The sequence below is a fragment of the Mus musculus genome, chromosome 14, assembly GCF_000001635.26.
Source record: "Mus musculus strain C57BL/6J chromosome 14, GRCm38.p6 C57BL/6J".
In the NCBI taxonomy this organism is placed as follows: Eukaryota; Metazoa; Chordata; class Mammalia; order Rodentia; family Muridae; genus Mus; species Mus musculus.
In genome coordinates, this window is record NC_000080.6 from 121,312,053 (window position 1) to 121,337,095 (window position 25,043).

The 25,043-nt window shown below is 46.7% G+C and overlaps 1 protein-coding gene across 4 annotated transcripts in view; it reads right to left on the bottom strand.

Moving 5' to 3' along the window:
* Stk24 (serine/threonine kinase 24) overlaps positions 1–25,043 on the bottom strand; it is a 96,310-nt gene that overhangs the window by 27,866 nt on the left and 43,401 nt on the right. The window lies entirely within an intron of this gene.

Here is a 25,043-nt window from a genome sequence, read left to right on the forward strand (position 1 = left end):
CTCATTTATTGTTATGTTTCATTACAGTAATAATCGTGTGCCCCAACCCCCCACCCTGTCCTCTGAGGCCCTAATAGGTGATTAGAAACTGTTTTTGCTGAAAAGCACTGACCCCCTCACTTGGGTATACAAGACAAAGGCAGGCTGAAGATTTGGCATTTCTACTTGGATTTTGTGTTTGTCTGTAACAGCCCTGGAAAGAGAGAAGACATTTTATAGAGAGACACTTCGTGTTATCAGACTTTAGATTCCCCCAGATACTGAGATGGGAAGGGGTGTGATGCTCAAGAGGAGGGACCTGTCTGCCAGGAAGACAGTTCACAAAAGACAGACTGCCACTAAGACAGTGACAGGGTCCATGGTGGGACAGTGACCAAGCCTGACAGGGACTACTTAATTCTGTGTGCTTCTGACCTTCTATTTTCAATCTCAGCATGTCAATGCCCAGGCTCAAGGGCAGACATGAGATGCTGGGGTTGGAGAGACTCAATAAAATCACCTTTCTCTTGCTTTCCACTACTTGTGTCCTTGGTTGGTGCAAAGAGAATGGGTTATCAAACCCAGGCTCCTGGGACTGAGAGAGCCAGGCTTTGACCCAAAAAACCCCAGGAACCCCTGGCCTGCTTTCCTCTGTCAGGTTCCTGCTTGATTTGGTGTGCACGTGGAAGTCATTCGTCCCAAAGCCAGTGACACCTATCCTATCCCGTCCTCCTTTCAGGCCATCACAGAGAGCTGCCCGAAGCCTGCCGTCACAGACAGAATGAGTGAGTACCTGTATTGGGGAGGCTGCGCTCTAGGACAAGGACCGTCCTTCCTCAGGCCTGAGCTGGTCCCCTCAAAGATGGCTACACAACAACTTCATGGCTGTATTTGGAGACATTATTTAAGGGGGGGAGGGGGAGTAAGTAAAAATCAGAGTCTAGGGCAGCCATACTTCAATCTGCATTGTGTTATTATTAGAAACACCAACACAAGCAGATCTCATAAGGACACAGGAGAAGCAAAAGAGAGGCCCCTGAACAAACAAGCCTGCCAAGGCACGGCTGCAGGCTCCAACCTCCTGAACTAAGGTTGATACACCCTTCTTGGGCCACCTACTCTAGGCTGCATGCTGAATACTCATTACTGGGAAAGGCTTAAGATCAGCAGATATGTTTGGGGTTTGTTTCTTTTCTGTTCCATTTTAGAAGTGAAGTAAGAGACCTTACAAAAAAGACCGAGATCTGAACCCAATCTGAGCACATCTTGATCCACACAACCTGGTGTGAATGTCACAGTAGCTTGGGTGAGCCTGTACCTTAACTGACACTTATCAAATGTCTACAAGTCAAGCTGCCGAGTCGCTGCTTTGCGCTGCCGCTCTGTGGGTTTCACACTTTGAAGCACCTCCTCAGGCTTCCAACTTCGGCAATGAGCTCTGCCCACCATGTACTTGGATGCGGCATCTAAGGTAGGCATTAGTCGCTGCTTACGTCCTACGCAATGCACAGTTGAACGTCACACAGCAGAGTCATGTACCCTGACCAGAACAGCTCTGGGGGTGCACCTGACTAGGGCAAGGAAGGAATAAAGAAAATATACCAGATACCTGGGCAGGGAAAAGCTGGGGCCAGGACTGAGCTCTGATAAAGAAGCTGCAGCACCCGGAGCTCAGCCTGTATATTATATACAGTGTTACAGGGAGGTGAGATTACTGCATACAGCAGAACATGAGGAAGGGTTATTACATGCTGCTAAACAAGGATGCGGGCTTAGTTAATCTCAGTAGGCGCAGTCTCTATAGGGGAGCAGTCTTCAGGCCCTAAACATCTGGCAGGAGAAAATTATGGTGGCGTTGTCTGAACATAAGGGGAGGGGCAGGAGATGGCCCCGCTTTGCCATTCTCATGAGATTGGGACTATGGGGTCCCTGACATGGCCATGCCCAGATCAACAACACACAGTTACTTAGGGCTTCATCCACTTCCCACGGTCACGCATATTATTTACATCTTTCTGCAACTGCCTCACTTATATGCTTCACTCATCTTTTCTGTGGAGGTCCCATCTTTTTTCTTTTCCTTGTAATACTGTGGATTGAACCTAGAACCTCATATGCCACGCAACTGCTCTACCGCTGAGCTACATCCCCAGTCCTTTCTCTTGTATGTATGTATTAGGGAGATCAGCCACAAAACAGAATGTTCTCATTTCTCTTTGTTTTGGTAGTGCTTGCCTTAAGATGTGAATTCAGCACGGGCACAAAGCAGACTTGATATCACAAGCAAATGTGCTTGGGACTATTCCTAAGAATGGGAACATGGTGACTGAGAATGGGGTCCCACACTGATCCTGTGACCAGGGGTGCAGAGAAAGAGAGTTCAGGCACTGAGAACATTTGCTCTGCAATCTTTAGGATCAGACTGAGCCAAGCAGCTGTGTAACAAGCTAGACACAATGTAGCCTTAGACTTCAGTTCAGACAAAAACGGAGACAGAAGAATAGCTGATTCCGGAGGGACCCAGCTTCTAACAGCTGAAGAGCTGTGAAGGAAGACATATATCCCCCCCACCCCACCCCCCACCCTGCACCTCTAGCTGCCCTACACTGGCAGAGATGCATGGACCCAGAAACCCCTGTGTATGGGAGTTTGTAAATCTGAAATCCATCCCAGATCAGGATAATGAGCAAGGGCAGATTCCTCACAGTGAATAATGCAAGGGCTTTATAGTCGGAGTCATCGGATAAGGGATCCACTTTATACTTGCACTGTACCCTGAAAGACTCTCAGCTCATTAATATCAAAATTGTAAGATCAAGGCATGTGACCTAGGATCTGGGCTCAACTTGGGGCTGCAGGTTTTAAGACATGGATTTTGTGAAGAAATAAAAGGAATGAAAGATGTCCTTTTGCTTGGATGATGACCATGGATGGACATGAGTCCTGTAGCCTGGCTTGAAGACGACCTCTGCCCTTCCTTAGATGTCACCACCACCCACTACTTGGCAAGTTCACACCTCCCTTTCTTCCTGTGTGCTCTAAATGCCACAGCATCCACCCTGGCAAGGTGCCAATGGAGATGAGGTGAGACAGACCCTGGCATGTGAGTAGTGCCTGCAAATTTCTATTTCTGCATTAGCTCAAGTGTCCCTCTACCCCTGGGCTCATGGGAGGGAAGGCTGTAGACCCTGGCAGAGACCCAGCTCCCCTCCTCCTGCTCCTTCTGCAGTGTACTCAAAGGCTTCCTCTTGCTCGATTTCCAGAGCTTCACCTGAACCAGCGGTTCTGAACTGGTGGGTCTCACTCAACCCTGGGGGTGGTGGGTCGTCACATATCAGATATTTGCATAACAGTAGTAAAATTAGTTATGAAAAAGCAACGAAATGATTTTATGGTTGGGGGTCCCCTCAACATGAGGAGCTGTATTAAAGGGTCGCGGCATCGGGAAAGCTGGTCGTCACACAGCCTGGCATAAGTGTGGCATAAACACGGCGGGTGTCGCAGAGCACTGTGAGATGGGGTTGCAGACTTGGCTTTGTGGAGCTTCTGGTAAACAAAAGGGTGAATGAACACCTACACAGCGCACACATCAGAGGAAACTCAGGAAGGTCTGAGAGCTGAGACACCGTCACCTGCTGGACAGAAGTAGCATCTGTGTGGCCAGGGAGGGCTGTGACCTGTCACCCTGGTGAGAGAAGCACACTGTTGTGTTCAGGCGCTGGAACAGACATTTACACGGTCACCAGCTGATGGGAGTTTGTTTTTGTCCAAACTCTGCCAACTAACCTATAGTTGCTGATGTGGCATAGTGGGTGAAGAAGAGTCAGGAGTGACTCAAAAGCTCCAGTGGCTGAGCTGATGCCCTCAGAAACACCAGAGCCTGGGGGGGGGGGGGGGGGACCATGCATGCTCACCAGTACATGTGTCCCAAGAAGCCAGAAGTGGATGTCAGGTTCTCTGGAGCAAGGAGTTATGGATAGTTGAGTGCTAGCAATCAAACTAAGATTGTCCGGAACACTTAAAGCCATCTCCCTGTCTCTTGGGTTTAGAGTTGGGATTTTTGTCTGTTTGATTTTGGGTTTTTGAAACAAAGTCTCACATTACCTAGGAAGGTCTCAAACTGGCTATGTAGCTGGGGATAACCTTGAACTCCTGACCCTCCTGACCTCTGACTACTGGAATTACAGGCTAGCTCTGCCTCACTCAGCACTGCCCGGGTTTTATTACAGCACTGAAAACCTACTGTGGTGCCTCTGAGAGGTCTTAAGAAGCTGCTCCTGGCAATCCACTCTGCGTTTCCCCAGCAGATGTCCTTAACCCACAAGCCTGAGCCTGGTGCCGCACTGCAGGGGCTCCGGAACCACAGCCCATTTACCTCCCTAGAACTAAGCCTTCTCTTTCATTAACAAGCAGTCCGTTGCATAATATGATTAAGATTCTGACCTCCTACCACATACCATGTTTCAGGAACATGGCAGCTTTAGAATAGAAAGCTTCACTGTTCTATGCAGCCACAACAATGTTCAGACCCCAGGCTGAGGTTTAAATATGCAAGACATGTATGTGTTGGGACATAAAGAACTACAGAGTCCACTGATACTTACTTTAAATTATAGGTAACATTGGGCCGAAAACAGCTGCATTTTTGTAAAATATTTAGCCTAATTGGGATTTTATTTCTACCCAACTTTGTAGATAAAAAACCCAAGAGAGGACTGCCACGTGTCTCCAGGGACCTTCTTCAATTACACTAGGACAGTGTGTTCAGGGGAGAAAGTAGAATGCTGGACCCAGCCTCAGAAACAGCACAAAGCAGAACTTTTATATCTCCTGGGCACTGAGCCTGCCCCATAACTGACTGTGAAATAAGCATCCTCTTGTGCTTTCAAAGCCAAGATTTCTTTGCTGGTGTTTAGTCCACCGGAGCTAAGCGAGGAGCTCTGCTTCGCTCCTGGTCACTGTGATGGTACCGTGGACTCAACCAGCCATTCTCATTTTCTCCAGGACAAGGGCAACTGCTAAAGTTTGAAATTTACTCCTGCAGAAGACAAACATGTGACTCTCACCCTGGCCGGCCGGCGCTGCAGCTGTGCCTGGCAGTCGTGAATATAATAGCTGGTGACATCCAAATGATAAAGAACGCCATGGAGAGGGGCTGTCCTGACTGCAGCACATGAGAGGGCGGGGTCCCCTGGACTCCCACACAGCACCAATTTGAAGTAATACACAGAGGCACCAGCTCTGGAAGAATGGCGAGCAGGAGCTGAGCAAACTCATTGCCTCCTCTCCAGGACACATAGCCAAGAGCAACAGAGAACTGCTCAGGGGCTCACCACAGGCATGGGAGGAGGCTTTGGTTCACTGTCAGAAGGTCAACTCCAAGGGTATCCACACAACCATAGAGAGCAAGGAGGCCCCCGCACAAGAAGGAAGGTGCCCAGTATGGCTGGCCACTGGTCTCCACGTAACCGTGACAACCCAGGGCCTATTAGACTAAAACCATCCATTGCCTGAAGACCAGTCTGTGTGTGCTCACACAGATGGCCAGCCTTAGCTATTCTCAAGAACACTGTGCCAAGCCAGTCAGTCAGGATGCACACCTTTAATCCCAGCACTCAGAAAGCAGAGACAGGCAGATCTCTGTGAATTCCAGCCTAGCCTAGTTTACAAAGTGAGTTCCAGAACAGCCAGGACTGTTAGAAAAACCCAGAGAAGAGAAGAGGGGAGAGGGGGGAGAGGGGGGAGAGGGGGAGAGGGGGAGAGGGGGGAGAGGGGGAGAGGGGGGAGAGGGGGAGAGAAGAGAAGAGAAGAGAAGAGAAGAGAAGAGAAGAGAAGAGAAGAGAAGAGAAGAGAAGAGAAGAGAAGACCTAAAACAGAAATCCAACTTACCCTCATCTGTGAACATCCCCACTGGAGAGCCCTACATCTGCCCAAGTTCATAAAAACCTGCCTATGCGACCTCCTCTCGGAGTATTTGCAGGATTTAAATGAAATATTAAACTCAAAGCCAGAGTTTACCAGACTCTTGAAGCCAGTAGGATAACAAAATATATAAACAATCAGCACAGAAGCAGGACAGGCATTTGGAAGTAACCCTAACCCTAAAATAGTGTTCAAAATAAAATAACCAGCCAAATGTCTAAGAAAACATCCCAGGCCGTTCAGAGTTTCAAAGCAGTTGATGGATCCTACCATTTCCTGGTCCCCGTCACTCTCCCCGGTGTAACACATCTACAGCAAGCCTTGGTGAGCCTGGCATATCTAGAAGCACACAACAAACACAAATCTCAACCCTAGCACACTGCCCAGAGAGGCAGGCAGGCTCTTCCCACCACCGTTCCTCCTGCAAGCCCATGTGGTACATTCGTTTTCCACAGCAGCCCTGTCTTTGCAGCCATACCACCTCCCAGCTCCCTTCTTCAGGGCCCAGCTCCAAAGCTACCCACTTCCTTCTCGCTGGCCACTCCTAATCTGAAAGCCACGGTCCAGTCTCTGCCTTGATATATATACCCAACTTCCTCACTGTGCACACCACAGCCTGACCTACTGCCAGCTTTAGAGTTCAGTTTATGATATCCCTCTGTATCACCTGAGAGCCATGAACAGAATCCATGACGCACGTTTCCTTCCCCACTAACACAATATAGAGAAACCCCCCTGTCTGTTCCCTTATCTGCCTTCCATACCACAAAGGAGAAAAGGCTCTGGACCCCTTCCAGAGTGATATGGATCAGATATGACAGGGGAAGACCCCCTGGAGATCTTGAAATTTTCCAGAAAGTCAAACAAGACAGGTAAATTTATCTGCTGATTCTTCAACATGGGAACAGCCCAGTAACTGGCTTAGACATAAAAGTGTCTCTAGCTAAAACTTCAGCTAAAATGAGACAATAAATCTTGTTGGTTATGGGATCCTTAAAATTCCTCATGCCCTCCTTCATATAGTACAAATGAAGATTTATCACAATTGGTTATTAGTAAAAATAACCAATAAAAAGTTGTCTTTTACCTGTTCAAACAAGGAGCTTAATTTCATCCTTAACTGATCTGTGCACCCTGCACAATCCATACGATTCAATTCTTTTGTTTGTTTTGTTTTGTTTTTTCGAGACAGGGTTTCTCTGTATAGCCCTGGCTGCATACAATTATCTTAAAGGTGCTAAAATTTTATTGTGAGAATGTACAGCTTTAACAAGACTCATCCTCTGAGATGCTGCACTGACCTGCTCTTCTAGCCCCTGCTTCCTGACGCTGTCCACTGACTTGCCTCCAGAACTGCTTCAGGAACTGCTACTGATTCCAAATGATCTCGCCTCATCCAACCTTTCAGATGGATCCAGTGAGAACTTCAACCAAGCCCTTAGCCTTCTAAGCATACAGAGACTGGATAACAGATGTTAAAGCTAGCTTCCTTAAGTCTAACCAATTTTCTAATTTCCCCACCGCTTTAAAGAATTTCTCATCGCCCCTATTCAGCAGGAAGAAGCCATGGAGAGTTGTTGGCCCCACTCCTTGGATTTGGGTGTCTGTTTTTGGTTATTTTACAAATTATAGATAGGTTGTCATTTTAAGGGATAATTTTGGAAATGGTCATAACTTTGAACAGGAAGGAAATAGATGAGATGGTTTGCTAAATTTATTCTTGAACAAAGCATTGTGCAGCCATCATCTTACATTGGTAGAAGTCTTTGTAATTGATGTAAAATTGAAGTTATAATTTTTTATATTGGTACAGAATTTATATATTGGTATAGAATTAAGGTTTTCATTGGTATAAATCTGTATACTGATACAAAATTTGAGATTAATATTGTTACTTTTAGATAGGCATTGTGTCTATGAAACTCATTTAAGAATACAACACTTTAGCCAGGCAGTGGTGGTACACGCCTTTAATCCCAGCACTTGGGAGGCAGAGATAATGGATTTCTGAGGCCAGCCTGGTCTATAGCATGAGCTCCAGGTCAGCCAGGGCTACACAGAGAAACCCTGTCTCAAAAAACAAAACAAAAAGAACACAAGGCTTTGACCCAATTCTTTTAATAGCTCCTACTACAAACTGTTTAAGATGATTAAGTTAAATAAGTTAGGGGCCATAGAGTAAACTCATGGTTAGGTTAATTCTGATTTAATTATAATAAAGTACTTTCAACTTACTCAAATAGAAATGACTAAGAGTAACTAAGGTTTAACAGTTCAGATATACCAGATAGATAGATGACAGATAGATAGATAGACTTCAAAAAACATCAGTCCACAGAATCTGATATTTAATCATTTCATTATTATTAGAAATTTCAACTAGAGACATGTCTGCTCCTGACAGGGTGCCCCTTCACCGTTCAAAAAAGTAGCCATGTGGCAGAAATTGCCTTTATCATCTGCAGACAAAATACTGTCCAAAAAGAACAAACAGATGTGGGATAGTCGACTAATAATCTCTGCCAAGACAGGGTAAGCCAGTCCTTTATATTCCTACTTCATTGCTGGGTCTGCCAGATGGCTCTGGGTCGAAAGGCTAAGACAGATGCTCCAATGTTATAAACAATTAGGGGACTGTCCAGGTAGTCGGCTGCCTCTACAGTCAAACTTCAGAAGCTATGTTTGGTGCTTCCTAAATACTCAGGTAATATTTAATTCATTCTTGGATTTCTGATGTGTTAAAGACTAATTGCAGTCCCATAAACAAACATAAATTATTTAGCATTAAAAGATACGATATAGAATTAACAACATGATTTTTCAGATAGTGTTATGGGCTAAAATCAAAACATAATTCAGGTATAGAATCGAAAACTCTTTAAGTTAGGAATGATGGTAGAGTATCTAATAGATAAATATGATGGACTGGGGGTTAATTGTATACCATATCTATGATTTACATCATTCTTGTGGTTGTACTCAATTTATGTCTGAGAGAAGAGGTTTTGTTTTGTTTTGTTTTGTTTTTTAATTTGGACAGGAAAAGCGAGGTATTGGAGATGGATTCTAATGCTTTAATTCAACTGGTAATCTGCATGTTCTAACACTAAAGGTCCTTGCACCCAATTGGTTTTTGAGCAATCATTAAAGATGGCAACATCCTTTGGTTGGGCAAGGGAGATCCTTAGACTTGCACAGGCTAGGAAGCAAAGAGGAACGGAAGATTCACCATGACCCGGGGAAGAAGGGTGGGACGCAGGAGCGGCAGGAGACAAAGCCAACCAGCCATATGAGATTTTGGGTAAGTGGCCACTGGCCACTTCCTCGATTGGGCCTGGGGTAGCAGGGGAAGGTTTAGGGGTGCCCAGCCTTTGAGGTAGCCAAGTCATTTTAAAAATAAGATAACATGTATGTTTTTCATTCATGGATCCAAAGATAGCTCCTGAATAGGTGCATGTGTGGGATCCGCATGCACGCACATAGATATAGGGGCCAAAGATCAACAATCCTGTGTCCTTCTCAACAGATTAATTTTTTTATTAGATCTTTAAAAAAATTTTTTTTTATTATTTGGTCATTCATTTTGTGTATGAGCACAAATACATGTGCATGCATGTGCATTAGCACCAGATTGTGTGTGAAGGTCAGAGGACAGTAAGAGCTCAAGCTATCGAGCTCAGTAGCGAGTGCTTTTGCTGCTGAACTGGCTGGCTGGCCTCCGTCTTATTTTTGACACAGGATCTCTCACTGAACCTGGAAGCTCAAATTAGGTAGACTAACAGGCCAGCTCAGAGATCCTCCTGTCTCTGTGACCACTCCACCTCACCCCAGTACTACGGTTACAGGTGCACAGCGCTGCACACCCAGCTTCCCAGGGTTAGAGGTCTCAAGTCTGTTATCAAAGCCGTTTACCAACCAAGCCATCTCCCCAGCCCCGTACATTATTCTCTCAAGCAATGATCTAAGAGGGGAGGGGGTAAAGGAAAGAAAGGATGAAGGTGTGTGTGTGTGTGTGTGTGTGTGTGTGTGTGTGTGTATTCAAATACTCAAGCCCTGTCTGAGTCTGAGTCAGTAAGGGCTGCTAGGTGCACCCTGGGGACAGTCTGACTTGCAGCCTCAGGACATAGTGTCCAACATTAAGGCAGGAGCAGTCTTGTGAGCTGCTGAATTACAAGTCATAAGACAAGCTTTCATCATGGAAGACTGTGGGCTGTTACCGAGAGGTCACTGAGAAGCAGTAGCATCCAACAAGCTAGAATGGGGACTCTGGGGAAAACACATGAAGTTATTTAGGAAAGCCTCCAGGACGCCTACCAGGGGAGACTTGAAAATGAGCAGCAAGTGCTCCCTGGGAGACATAAGAGGGTGCTCCCTCAGTCGCTCCCCCACCCCCGCACATCTGCAAGAAGGCAGGTGCAGTTGTCATCTGTCATGTCCTGTGATAACAACCAGAGAGGCCACAACACTGACAGACAAGCTATGAGGGGTTTTGTGGTGGCTATGCCTAGCTTGCCTTCCACCGCCATGAGGAAAATCTACTGCCAGTTTTCCTTGAAAACAGCCTCAAAGAAGGACCCTATATCCTTGACCTGTTCATCCACACAAAGCTTTTATTCTTATTTTCCTTGACATGTGGTAATTGCACACAGTTGTGGAACACGGTGTGACATTTCAACAAACATCTAGGGCAGACCGGAGACACTGGAATAACTGCTCTTTCTCCCACCCGGGCTGATGGGTTTTGTGGTATAACACTATCACTCCCTCATGCTGGGGAAAGAGTCAAAATCCTCTCTGCTATCAATTTAGAAAGATCCAGTTAACTGCTGCCATCCTCAGTTCCCCTCCTACGCTCTAGAACACTGGGAGTCCTCTTCTATCCACCCCTCAGCTCCCCACAGCTTTCCCAAGCTCTGGCAGTTGCTACTCTGCCTATCAGTGGCTGCAAAGCGTTTGCGTGGGCCCAAGTGTTTCAGGTCTCTCGGGAATCTACATCAAGGAGTTTGTTACATCTGTACTTGTGTTGAATGTGTGTGAAGACATTTCTGAGGATTCTCCTGCCTTGCTTGGGTGGGTGGGTCGCTTTACTCTGCCGGCAGGTTAGCTGTGAAGTTAGGGCTGGCTCTCAGGGGGTTCCCTGCATTCAAAGCCGCCGCCTCTGTGTGCTCTGAGTTAAAATGATTATCTTGTCCTCATTGACCCTTGGACATAAGACCAGCTCATCAACAAGGGCTCAACGCACCTGTGGTGCCAGCACTGGCGAACCTGAGGCCCAAAACATGGGGCTCAAAGGAAACCTTGTAAAAACAAGCAAAAGGAAACACTGTAAAAACAAAATAAGACTTCACTGTTTTGCTGCTTTGAGGCACACCAAGCACAAATCTCCTGAAGGGAGGCCTATTAAGAGAAGTTGTTTCCCAAGGACCTGAGGCCAAGGGAAAGGCTTAGCCACAATGAGCCGGGAGGAACAGGCAGGAAAGGTAAAGAAGGGCTATGCAGATACAAGAAGCCCTGATGGAGAAAGACAGTCCCAGAGTCAGACCTACGGGCAAGGGTCAATGGCCGCCCTAGAAGGGCCACATCCCAGGACTAACTTCACAGCTAACCAGCAGGGAAAGGAAAGCAATGGCCCCAAGGCAGGAGAAACCTCAGACACTTCTTCACACAAATTCCACACAAGTCCTGACAGAAAAGCTTTATGGTGACAGTGATACTCAGAAGCCGTTCAACTAAGATTTCACCCCTGATTGTAGCCCGTGTGCTAAAGAAGTGGCAGAATGCACACCAATTCCTCACAGTGCCACCTCCCAGGAAAGATGGCATTTTTATCCTAATCTCAGTAACCGATTCCTGGTTACTTTTTCATGCTCCTTTCTTTATCCTGTCATTTAAATTTTAAACCACTTTTTCCCCCCAGAGGTGGCGACAGATAACTGTCATCCCGGAGGCATTCGGAGGCAGGGAGTCTGAAGTTCAAGGCCTCCTCAAAAGACAGACAAAACACATCTAAGGAACTGCTTCACCACCATGAAGCTCCAACAGCAATCAACCCCAGCGATCCCTGGGGAGTTGGTTAAGGACCCCTGCAGGTATGACCTCGAGCCTCTTAGATTATATGACACACTATTTGTACATACATAATAGACACAGTCCTGCATGTGACCGAAAGCCATAGCTAGACTATCTGACACGTGGAGCGATATAAATACTACACATGTATGTTGTTAAAGGAGTCTGTTTTTAAAGTATGTACATGACCAGTACACTATCCAAGGCTGAAAAGATGGATCCATGGATGTGGAACACACAGACAGGAGACGACCACCTGTCAGTGCTAAGTTAACCACTCTCTCCACACTGGGGCTCATAGCCCAGTGCTAAGTTAACCACTCTCTCCACACTGGGGCTCATAGCCCAGTGCTAAGTTAACCTCTCCACACTGGCTCCTAGTCCAGTTTCCTCACCTGCCAAAGCTCCAGGACTAGAGAGATCACTGTAAGAGGGAGTCTACAATCAGGACTTTGACAGAAAGATGACATCTACAGGGGAGGGGGTGTCCAGAGTTAAATCCTCTCAGGAAATGCTGCATATAAAACCTTCCCAAGAGCCTGACATACCTTTGAGAGCATGGCATCAAACCTGCTAACCCAAACATGCCCAGACTTACTCATGCAGCACCTACTGCGTCTCCTCAGAAGCCCTAAAAGAGGCTCCAGCCAGCAATCCCATTGCAGACCAGCGGCAGCTGCCCCCTGTGGACAGATGCTAGGTACACAACACAACAGTGGGACATACGCCAGCCAGGAGCTGCAGTACTCCAGAAACCCCACACAACAGGGCACTGCGGATTTAAACAACAACCCAGAGTTGAGATCTTCTTGCTAGATCCTGGACTCCTGGGATTACTGCGCCATCACAAGCAGCTCACACACCTAGACTTTCAAGTTCACGCCCTGATGTCCCTCACCCCACACATTACCATCCACATCAGACAACCCAACAGTCCTCCTAAAGCCAACCTGGTTGTACACACTGTTGCTTCAACTCTGAAATGAAGACAGAGAAGGAAACCACAACAGAGGGCTCCGATGATATTTATATCCCATTACTCACACCTCCTGTGCTTTCAAACTCGTCTCTAATTAACCAAAGTGACTAGAAAGAGTTCCATTTTCAGGAACTGAGATGCAGCTGGCTGGTGGCTCGCTGCGGGACGAGAGAGAACGCACTGAGCAGTGCCACGCAACCACACAGAGAACTCTTAGTGCCTAAACAACACCGCCACGGTGAAACCTGAAACTAGCCATGTTCCCTCTCCTCCTCAAGAGTGGAAAGAACCAAAAGAGACGGGGAAGAACCCAGCGGCTGTGCCAGCCTCCCACAAAGGCTCAGGGAAGAAATCTTTCAAATGAAAAATGATGGTTCTGAAGAGAAAAACAAACTATCTGGAAAATAAAGTATGCTTTCAAGGCATAGGCAGCCTGAGCTGACACCCACATGGCCCGGACACTCAGGAGGTTCAACTCTAGGAGAATTTTCCTAGTGTCTCCCTTGGTCTCCACTCTGACGCCATCAAGGGTCTTTTCCATAAGCTGCTAATTCTTCAGAAATGGATCCAGGAAACTAGCCCTGACCTCTCTCCCTACTGCTCCTGAGGTGACCTTCTGCTGGGTGCACCAAGCACAACTGACTGGCCTTTGCCCCCAACAATCTTCTCAGCTACCAGTCTTTGCTTTTATACCAGTCTTTCTACTATACCTAAGTGGTTCTGGGGGCAAGGTATTTCCTCTGTATGGTAGCCACAGCAGTGGGCAAGCTCAGAAAACGGGAATCCTTGAATCGTGAATATTGGCTAACGGGCATCTGTGGACTGGGTCATGGAGGCCCTACAGCCTATGAATCCAAACACATGGAAATCACACACAGCTGTAACTACCAGGAGGGAGATGTGGCCTGGGAGTCCTAGAGTTTTCTTCGCACGTGAAATTCTCCTGGCAGTTTTCAAAAAGCAAATACCTGGGAGGACCTGTGGGGAAGACCACATCTTCAATACACTAGGAACATCTAACATCTGCCTTGGTTTTCAGTAAGGTAGAGACAAACCCCAGCTAATACACACTAGGAGTTTCAAACACAAGCCAAATAGGTAAATCAAGAGACCCTCCTCAGCATCCAACTCACACAGCATCTTCCAAAGTCAATGTCAAATACTGATACCACTGTGTACATTTGTAGCAAGTCCAGTGTCGGGTTAGAGGACCAGCAATTGTCTGGTCCAAGGAGACAGCAGAAAGGGACTCAAAATGTTGTTTCTCTTGTCACCAGCCATGCCAGTGAAACCAGTTTTTATTTTCTGACTATAAAACAGAGACACAGACTTGGTTTTAACTAATCTGTTATAATATTATGCCAAGTAATAGAAAGTTTGGTACAATATTAAATCCTTTTAATAACCTGGCATTCATAACTGACAGTTCAGTTTGTTCCATCTGTCGCTAAAGTAGTTCGTAAGACACAGGAAGGAAGGGCAAGACCTGCTGAGGGCTACAGGCAGTTCTAGAAAGCAAGCCTAATTTGTGGGCTTGCTAGGAACATGCAGAAGCCAGGAGCATGCTGGGAACATGCAGGAACCAGGAGCATGCTGGGAACATGCAAGAGCCAGGAGCATGCTGGGAACATGCAGAAGCCAGGAGCATGCTGGGAACATGCAGGAACCAGGAGCATCCTAATTCTCCCACACCAGTCAGGAGCCTCACAAGGGCTGTGTCTCAGTGTAGTTGCCAGCTTAAGAGGCAAACCCTACAATAGGCACAGAATGCCAGATGCAGAGATCAAGGGAGGCAGATCCTAACTAATGCCACCCAGTGCCACAGAGTGAAGTCCCAGGCCAGCCTGGCCTATGTATAAAACACTCCATTAATTAATGTTGTATAAGTGAGTTAATGACAGATAATCTGCAAGGGTTAAAATTAAAGTTCTAAAACAAGATGTTTCCCAGTCTCAAAATGAACACAGACTGTGACAGTAACTACCCAGTGACACCCCCCCCAGCCCCCCACCCCTCAGTAAGTCTCCTCAGCCCCTACCTCACCCACCCCATGGCTCCAACAGCAGCCAGACTCAGCAACCCCTCTGCACTGGGGACTCTGCCTGCAGAGCATCCCACAGGAAACGCCCACTGCTCTCCTCCATTCATTGCGCTACCGAAGCATTCTCCAGACACTGACCAAGAGGGGCGATGAGGTGAGATGTGCTCTCGGTGCCCACATGGTCTTTGATCGTTCAACATCAAAGTTTCTCCCTACATTTCTGAGAACACAGTTATAATTACTCTTCTCTCAGCTGCGTAATCAGGAATCCCTTATAATTATATAAAAAAAAAATCTTCTTCCAATGCAAGCTCTCTGGAGATCACTAAGCCGCTAACAGATGTGTCCTTTGCTAAGATGGCAATCACACCTCTGCCAAAAGAAACCAGTGCAGCCTGTCCATGGCTGTTACCCATTTCTCAGTCTGTGGTAAAGTGTGCTTCTGGGAAGTGTGCGTGTGTCTGGTCTTTCTGTGGCAAGACTGGTTCTGAAATCACATGCGGGTTCAGGTAGGGGTAAATACCACAGTGGTCACCAACAAGCTTCTCCCCTGAGCAGAGGCTCAGGTGGCCAGAATGAAGCTCAGTGTGCAGAGAAACAAGGACATAAAGAGTCATTAGTCAAGACCACGAACGTGGGGGTCCTCACCCTCACCCAACAAGAGCTTCTTTCTAGTTGGTTCTAAGCCTAATGGAGGAAGGGCTGTCTATTTCTGGGGTGGCCAGGCCTTGCCTTAGCCGGAAGCTACAGAAACAGCTTTAGGTTCTCTGCATGTGGCATGAAGATCTGTCAGGGACCCCAGTCACATGCCCACTGTCACATGGGCTACCATTCCCGAGGAGAGGAAGCCGTAGATAGAACCAAAGATCTTCCTTCCAGAGTGGGGTTCTTACCACACACTAGCCCTGTCCACATTACCTACAGTCAAGGAACTCACTGTGCCTTTGTGTTGGTGCTTATGTGCTTATGTGCCTTTGTGTTGGTGCTTATGGACCATTTCCTCAAGAACAAGCCTGTCAGCTCTGAACGAGAACTTGGCTTCCAGAAAGAAAAGTATTCCAGAGTAACAGACCCAGGACTGAGGGAAAGGAGAGAAAGGCAAGGTATCTTCAGGTCCCACTTCAGCACGGGAAGCAGAAGTAGCCATTTTAAAGAACTTGGGTACTGAACATGTCGATATAAGCTACCTCACCGCACTGAATGAAAAATATGCTCCACAAGGACACCTAACTCCATGTGCTGCCCTATATTGGCTGGAAGCAGGAGGAAAGCCATTGTAGATGCACCGTGTAGGCAAGACACTTCTGGGACCCATGATTTCAACCTTGCACTAACCTGTCTCCATGTCTGGGACTCATGATCTATCATCAACCTTGTGCTAACCTATCTCCTCTGGTTTATGACAAGAAAAGTCATTAGGTCCAACTGAAGCACAAAATCAGAAAGCCAGTATCACAACTAAATAACTGAAGTTCAGTGCAGCGGGCTGGCGGGCTGAGTACCTAATCCCATGTTTAGACTCCATTGCAGCCCCCACCCCCACGTCAAGATGCCAGAACGCTCCAGTGGTTCCACAATGGGCGAAACTTCCCCTGTGCACTTTTACACACACCTCGGTAGTGTTTCTTCCTTTGGACAAATACCTTGAGGTGTGTGGTTCCTGCTACCACAACAAAGTGAATACTGGAAAAAAATAGGGCACGCCAGCACTTGGGGAGCAGATGCAGCAGGGACCAGGAGTTCAAGAGTGACCTGATGTAAACACACACACACACACACACACACGAAAGGGAAAAAAGTTTAATTCAAATGTTCTGGTACTCCGAAGAGGGGAAGAGAATCCCCTGAAGATAAATTTTACTTCCCGGAAGAATCAACTCTCAAACATACCAATAAAATAAAAAATCCTCAAAGGGCAAAAGTGTACTTGTTACAGCTCTAACGGTGACCTGGAGGTAAGTCTGTCTATGTCAGCCCAGAGCCAGCAGGTCTCAACTGTCAGGGGGGAAAAAAAAGAAAAAGAAAGAGGAAGAGGAAGAGAAAGAGAAAAAAACCAAAGCATCACCACGTTTCTAGGGGCCTGCCCTAGTGTGCAAGGGTGAAAGCCGCCATGAAGATGTCAGCACATCCCAAGGAAGCAGCCGGACTCACAGCAAGGTAAGCCCAAGGACCATCCATGTGAGAGGAGTAAGAGAGCAACAACAAGAAAGGGGGGGGGAGCAGGGGACAGTGAAAGATGAGAGCTGCAGAACTGGACAGAAAAATCAAGGGGGGGGCGTGGGGAGATGGGACGGGATGAGGACAAGCAATACCCTTAGGTATTTGCCCGATGACATGTGACAGCTGGCCTCTGAAGACGCCTCTTACCATAGCTGAGGGATGGTGAGTTTAAGAGCAACCTAGGTAGAAAGACAGACACAGACTAATTTGCAGCCACTAGGGCACAAAACAACAAAACAGAAGAGCAGAAGTAAGAGCCACAATTCACCATCCTAAGCAGTCACTTGCAAAATAGTCTGGATAGCTTCCAGAAACAGAAGTCACTCAAGACACACCTTTAATCCCAGCACTCGGGGGGCAAAGACAGGCTGGAGTTCAAGGCCAGCCTGTTCTACCTAACGATTTCCAGGCCAGCCAGAGTCACAGTGAGAGGCTCCTACATCAAAAGAAATGAAAACAACAAGAACCACCTCCTCAGAAAAGCTAAGCACAGTTCCATATGACCCAACCTCCCACCCCTAAGGGTCCAGTCAAAGGAAATGGGAGCATGAAGTCTGTCCACAGAACAAATTCTAAACAAATGTTCAGAGCAACATTACCCATACTCTGAAGATGGGAGCCTCCCAAATAGCTCTCAAAGTGACAAGAGTAAAAATGAGAAATTTACATACAACCGGAGCATTGGTCAGGGTTGTGGCTTGGCCCTATGGCGTGGCCCAAACCCCACATGATTTGTGGCCCAAACCCCACATGATTCGTGGCTAATGGTGCTAGAAGAACTTTAACAGGTGGGGCCAGGTGGAAGAACTTAGGTCACTAGGGCTATGACCTTGAAAAGAACTGACAGGCCCTGTGCCCTCCTTTCTCAGTTAGCTTCCTGGCAGCCATGAGCATTTAAGTCTGCTCACTACAGACTGGAAGCAACAGAGCCATGAACCACGGACCAAACCTGACACAGGAAACAAAACAAAGCTTACCTCCATTTAAGTTGGCTCCCGGATATTGTGTCATAGCAACACAATAAGACCAACACATTCAGCAATTAGGAATTAAATACACCTGCTACCATCAGACACATGACTCTGAAATGGCGATACTCAGCAAAGTCTGACACAAAATGCTCATGTATAGTTTCTGATTCAGAGTCTGCCGGAGTCTCAGATCCACGATGAGCAGCACTGGACTTCTTTCTAGGATGAAAGCAACATTCTATGTCTGTGAGTATGAAACTCTGGGCATGCACCAGAAACCACTAGATTGTACATTTTAAATGACTAAAATTGTTTCACACATAAATTATAAGTCATCAAAGCTAAGAAAAAAATAGAGAGAGGAAGGAAGGATGGCAGAAAGGAAGGGTGGGAGGGAAGGAAGAAGGGAGAGGGAAAAGAAGAAGGACAGACGGATGGACTTAAATGAAGGTGTTCTGCTGCAAAGGCACACAAAGCATTCGGGCTCTCCTGAATATCACCTGGCAGCCCTTGACTATAATGGTCTCCTGTGTCACAGTGTGACATCCAGAGTGCTACATGGAAACACCATACTATGTGAACAGTACACATGGAAACAGCATACCACGTGAACAGTACCCAGAAGCCCATGAGATGAGGAAAAATACCACACACAACAGCTCCTCTCCTGCTAAAGGGACTAACAAGACAAACACCAAGTGTTGATGGGAACACAAGGGGAAGCAGTCACTCTAGACAAACACCAGGACATATCATGTGACTTCACAATCCTACTTAAGGTTGTTTATTATCTGAGGGAAAAGAAAAACTTAAGTTTACACAAAAAACAGTGTGTGAATGTTTACGGCAACATGGACTCACGAACATTAAACACTGTAAGCAACCCAAGTAGCCTTCAAAATGCCAATATGGCAGATCCATACAACAGTCAGTGCACTGTGTCGATATAAAGAGACAATGGGTGACTGGATGCGACTAAACCCCTTGTGCACTACATTAGCTGAAAGCCACTAAACAAGGGGCTGCATACTATGAGACTGGTTCTTCAAGGACATTCTGAAATACCAGAAGGTGTACTCGAACAGGTGAATGAATTCAAGGTTTGGTGACAGCTGGCTGACCAGTTCAGTTCTTTGGAACACTGGTGCTGGTCCGAAGTCCATTACATGGGTGCTTATAGGAATCTGTACATGTGTTAAAGCATACAGACCTGTACACGGGTTTACTATGTGAATACTGAGACAAATTATGCCACAGGAAAAATAAACCAACACAACACACAAGACAATCTCCTGTCTATTAAAGACACATAGAAGATCTAATGTAAGATGATGGTGATGATGGTGATGATGCCGCCACCACCGAGGAGCACAAGATCTGAAAACCTCAGCTCTCTTCCTCTAAATGAAAAAGGGAAACAAGAATCCAAGAAAATAACTGATGACAACCTCAGAGAACACAGCAGGTCACTCCACAGCTAGGAAGCAAGTGCAGACTTGGAGTGTACAGAGCAAAGAGCCTCAGTGCTGAGTACACCATGTTCCGCTGAAACCTTTAAACACCAAGCTAGACATGGTAGCACACTTAAGAAGCAAGGCAGCAGGAGACCAAGGCCAGCCTGGGCTATATAAGTCTCTATTCTATTCCAAGACCAATCCCACCAAAAACAAAAAAACAAAACAAACAAACAAAAACAAAAAACAAAAAAAAAACAAAAAACCTAAAGTACTCTTTAAAAAGCAAAACAAAAAAGCTAACAACAACAACAATGAAAAGATTTCAGCACTTCTCCTGTTTCTTACTCAGTAATATTCCTCTAATGGCCAAAGTTTGAGGACTTCTAGGCTCAGTATCCATTGCAGATGCTGAACTTCTCAGCAGGGTGTCTATCAGTGAGAGAGGAGCCCCCTTCTGGTTTGTTGCACACTGCTACAGCCAAGTAGAGTTACAGCTCAAGGCCACAGGCAACACTCACAAAGCCACTCTACTGTGGACTATTTCCCTTCCTCAGACCTCCAGGGCCACCCTGAGCCCACCCTCTACCAGCTGAAACCTCTTTCCAGCACATTACCCTCCAAACAATACTTGAACCTACAATCATCATGGCCCACCACAGAAAGGTTCCAAGTGGGCCCAGTATCTGCAGGATGGACCCATCTCGATTTCCCAGGGTCCACAGTTGGTCTGGTCACAGAAATCCCATAGGCACAACCATTGTGTCTGAGATTCTGCCAAAGTATGCCAAACCAAACATCAGTTTCTCCTATGACTGCTTCCGGACACAAATCTGTATTCCTGTCAGGGGGCAGATTTCTCAACAGGAAGACTTCTGTCACATGGGTGGTCCTGTGCACATGGGGTGTATAGGACATCCCAGACCTCCACTCACAAGAAGCCAGCCAGCAGCACTGACAGCCAGACCCCTCCACAGACACCTGGACCCTCAGTGTGGGGAAGGTGGTGTGGGGGTACCAACGCATGGAAGAGTACCACAAAGCTGTACTCAAACACAGTCAGGCTGAAACAGGATCCACTCCTTCATGCAGCAAGACAAGTTCTTCAGACATAAACGTGCCTTAGATTTAACACAATGCAGGCAAGACAGAGAACCACAGGGTGTACACTAGAGGTGCTCCTCCAAGACTGTCTTAGTCAGGGTTTTCATTGCTGTGATAAACCACCATTAAAAGGCAACTCTGAGGGGGAGAGGTGTTTATTTCAACTTGCAACTCCATCATCCAGGGAAGTCAGGGCAGGAACTCAAGGCAGGAGCTGAGGCAAAGAACATTGGTTGAGGGGTGCTACTTTCTGGGTTGTTCTCGTGGCTTGCTCAGCCTGCACAAAGCACCCAGGACCATCAGCCCAGAGGTGGCACTGCCTAGCATGAGCTGGGCTCTCCCCCCATTAATCAAGAAAATGCCCCACCACTCACGGGCCAATCTGGTAGGGGCACTTTCTGAACTGAGGTGTCCGCTCCCAAAATGATGGTTCTAGCTGTGTCAGGCTGACCCAGGACGAGCCAGCACAGAGGTTCCGTACAGGAGTCAGAGGGTGCTCTGCTGTGGTAATGCAGAATGTCTGTGGTCAGGAAAGTGGCCATTAACCATTCTGAGGAGCACAATCCAGGCCAGGAACAGACACCGGCCACCTACAGAAGGATCTCTCTGTCTCTCCGGATGGTACATCCAGTCTTTTCAGTTCATCCAAGGCAACTACCAGTGCCCTCTGGGGTAGGAGAGGGAAAGATAAGCAGGAAAACCAGAGACTGAGGAGAGGCACTCCAAGTGAGGTGTGGGATGCTCCCACAGGCCCTTCCTAGAACTCAGCACGGACCTTTTCCACATCAGCTTCTGGTGAATCTGTGGGTAAAATGCCCCAACAATTTTTAGGAACTGATTTAACAAAATAAATAAATAAATAAAATAAAATAAAAACCTCACTGGTAAACCTAGGATCTGAACCCACAAAGACAACGACCCCTGGGGCAAGAGTCCTTAATAACGACAGTATGACAAGAAAGTTCAGCACTGGAGTGAGGGTTTGAAAAGCACATCAGGGCCTCACACCTGACCTGCTATAGAGTCAGGATGATGACAGAGACCAAGGACAACCGGTAAGAACAGGACAAACCTCATTTTAGCACACTAACAATGAACTTTTACACATGTAATTTTAGCCATTTGACTGAGATAATATCTAAAACAAAGAACAAAAAAAATTCTTTTAAGTCACCATTTGCCAAAAATCCCCCTATGTGCCAGGCACATCAAACACAACAGGTTCCCAAACCTTGCAGAAAGACTGGGGGGCTGCCTGTTAGTGGAGCCCCTGCCGGAGGATCGGAGAAAAACCCTGGCTGTGACCACTGAACAGAGGTCTGGTAGGCTGGCATCTCCCCCAAATACAGCATCCAGACACCACTACTGAGAAGCTGCAGAAACGGGGGCAGGCGGGGAACAGGACACCTGACTCCTCCACAGTCTCGCTAATGCCACAGGACTCCCCCTGGTCCTGCCTGCATTCGCTCAATACCGTTTGAGCTTGTATACAATATTACTGCAGTAGAAAGCTTGGTACTGGGTCTGTGGTAGGAGGAGGCAGCTTCTGGTTAATCTCCTAGCTGGTTTAATTTCTCCCAAATTAAACAACTTAACCAACAGTGAATTTAGTTAATGGTACGGCCTCATCCTTCAGACATTTCCAGGCTTTCTGTATCAGCCCAAGTGGAGAGTGTGGATGCAGTATACTGCTTTTTCCTATAGTACCGCTCTAGTTCTCATTTCTACTGTGATAAAACACCCTGACAAAGGAAACTTCAAGGAAAAATGAGTTTATGTGGCTCACAATTCCAGGTTACAGCCCATCTCGCAGGGAAGTCAGGGAGGGTAAGACCGGAAGCAACTGTCACAACCAGTCAAGGACAGAGACAATGGAATGTATGTGAATTTAACTCCAACTTAGCACCTCTTTATGCTTACCTAGCCTAAGGAATGGCACTGCCCACAGTGGGCGAGTCTTTCCCGGTCAGTTAATCTAATTAAAATATCCTCCTGAGTAAATGCCCACAGGCCAACTGACCTTCAGGATCCTCAATGAGACGCCATCTGAGTCTAGACTGACATTAAAACTGACCTCCACAATTACCATAACCTTTAACCTTGGAAGAAAACATAATCTACAAACAGTTCTATGATTTGATTGTGGCTTACCTAGCATGTGAGAGGCCCTGGGCTCTATCCCCAGGAAAAGGAAGAAAAAGGAGACTAACTTACTCTAAGCAAAACTGCAATTTTTCCTGACCCTAACTCCAAAACTTCCTAACTTCAGATGGGTATTTTTGCTAAAAAATATAAGATGACTAGATTAGTAGTAAAGGATGGCAAAGAGTTTTTACAGCCACCCCATAACCATCCAGTTACGAATCACCAACCTACATGAAACCCAACCAGGACTCGGGGCTAACGCCATCAGAGTTTCTTCTCACGACCTTGGTATTCCCCATGGGAGGTCTTCTCTGCTTTGCTTCAGGACCCAAGCTCAATGTCCCTCCCAGCACTCTGCCGGCATCCTTCTCCCCACTGGCCTCTCACTGAACACTTCCACTGTAAACACTGAAACCTACCAGTCGTAAGAGGGAAGAAATCTGAAGACGAAGGAACCGAGCAACCTAAGCAGGTAATTCTTAGACTTCATTTGCATTTAGTCTTTGCAACCCTGAAGTATATATCATGATTTTTTTTTCCATTTTACAAATAAGGAAGCAGGGATTTAAATATATATATATCACTAGCATCCACACAGCAAAATGTCTGAAGTCCAGTGACATCTAACCCTAGAAGTCACTCTCCTCACTTCAGAAAGTATTGACAACGTAGCATTAAGGTCCGTGAGTTGCAGATCTCCAGAGAAACCAGGAATGTCAATCACAGGACTGTCTTTCCAATGGGAAAGATCGAAAACCTGTACTTCTATCCAGAAAGCCGAGACCTGAGAGTGCAACAGCCTGAGGATCTGTGTTATCTGTCGGGCCAGGCCACATCACGCACCTACAACCAGGACCAGAGCGGCTAGTAAACTAAATACCCTGTAGCCAGAGGCTCCACAAGCTTCCACCACCAGGACCAGAGGCGGCTAACAGCCCAGATGGCCAAGACCAGGACAGTCTCTCAGGCCCTTCAGCTAGTACAGAAAGCATATTTCTAGACGCATCTTCTTAGAAGAAATGACAGTACTTACTCTGAGTTGGGTTTCGGTGTAATTACACTTCCTTGTGCAACGGGGATTGTATGACCCGAGGAGACGTTTTTTCCAAATGTACTGGGCTTAAATACACACCAGGAATAAGCCACCAGTTACAGACTTCCCAGCAACCCCAAGTCTGATCTGATCTGGGTTTTCATGCTCGTCTCTACATGGGGTTTGCTTCCCTGTATGACACTGCAAGGACCCTCTCAAGTTACCTAAGTGTGACAATTCTATACTGCCACCCTTCCTCACCGTCATCAACAAAGCAGTATCACCACTTAATTTTTATTTCCTGATCATCACTTTTGGTATACCAATGGTTCCCCAAAAGTCCAACTTTCCACAGACAACCATTTCATTTCCACGAGAACCAAGCCCTACACCCCTCCTTTCACTCTGGCACAAACGTGACCAGCAGATAAAGTCAGAAAAGGAGCAGGCCCCGAGTCGACGCTGCATTCGTTCCTCAGCAAATGCTCACTGCTACACACACAGTTTTAGCTTCCACAAAAATCATTTCAAGGTTTATTGTGCCAGTTCTTGTCTTCTAACCCTCCACTTTTAAGGGCACTGCTTTTATGAACTCAGCGAGAAGCCCCCTGTCTAGGGGCTTGAAGACACCCTGAGCTTTGTCAGGGACGACGATCCTGTGAACAAGTACCACGACAGACAGCTTCCAAGCAGGGTGAGAGCACATTAATACAGTGGGTCCCAACCTTCTTAATGCTGTGACCCTTTAATACAGCTCCTCATATTGTAGTGACCCCCAGCCATGAGATGATTTGTGTTGTTACTTCATGCCTGTTATTTTGCTACTGTTGGGAATCATAAAGTAAGCACACCTGTGTTTCCGGATGGTCTTAGTGACCCCTGTGGAAGGACTGGTCAGCCACTGCAGTAACACAGCTGTTACCACCAACAGGACAGAGAAAAGACAGGGAGCATGTGGCATGTTCTGCCACAGTAGGTGGGCTTTACCTGAGTATTCACTCTCCTGGCATTCCTACAAGCCGAAGGCAACTCAGCTACCTCAGCTACCTCAGCTACCTCAGCTACCTCAGCAGCATAGAAACAGCACCAACTCAAACCACAGCTGATAACTTGAACCATCGAGACA